This window comes from Pteropus alecto, unplaced genomic scaffold (genome assembly GCF_000325575.1).
Source record: "Pteropus alecto unplaced genomic scaffold, ASM32557v1 scaffold30, whole genome shotgun sequence".
NCBI lineage: Eukaryota > Metazoa > Chordata > Mammalia > Chiroptera > Pteropodidae > Pteropus > Pteropus alecto.
Window position 1 is genome coordinate 1,020,459 of NW_006429782.1, and position 321 is coordinate 1,020,779.

Genomic DNA, 321 nt, shown 5'->3' on the forward strand with positions numbered 1-321 from the left:
CCAGGCCACGAGCCAGAGCCGTGCTCATGGCACCCTGTAACCAGCTGTACTGTCACACCCCACACCCCCTAGCTGAGCTGTAACTCGGATGTAACTCGCTGAGGTGGACGCCTCACCAGTCTCAGCTCATTCACAGGGTTGTACAGCCAGCACCTCTGTCTAGGCGAAGGACCTTCCATCACCCGAAAGATACCCTGTCCCCATCAGCAGTCACTCCCCACCCCCTTCCCCAGCGCCCCTGAACCTACTTCCTGTCTGTGGACGTGCTTGTTCTAGACGTGTCACATCAGTGGAATCACACCATGTGGCCTTGTGTGTCTC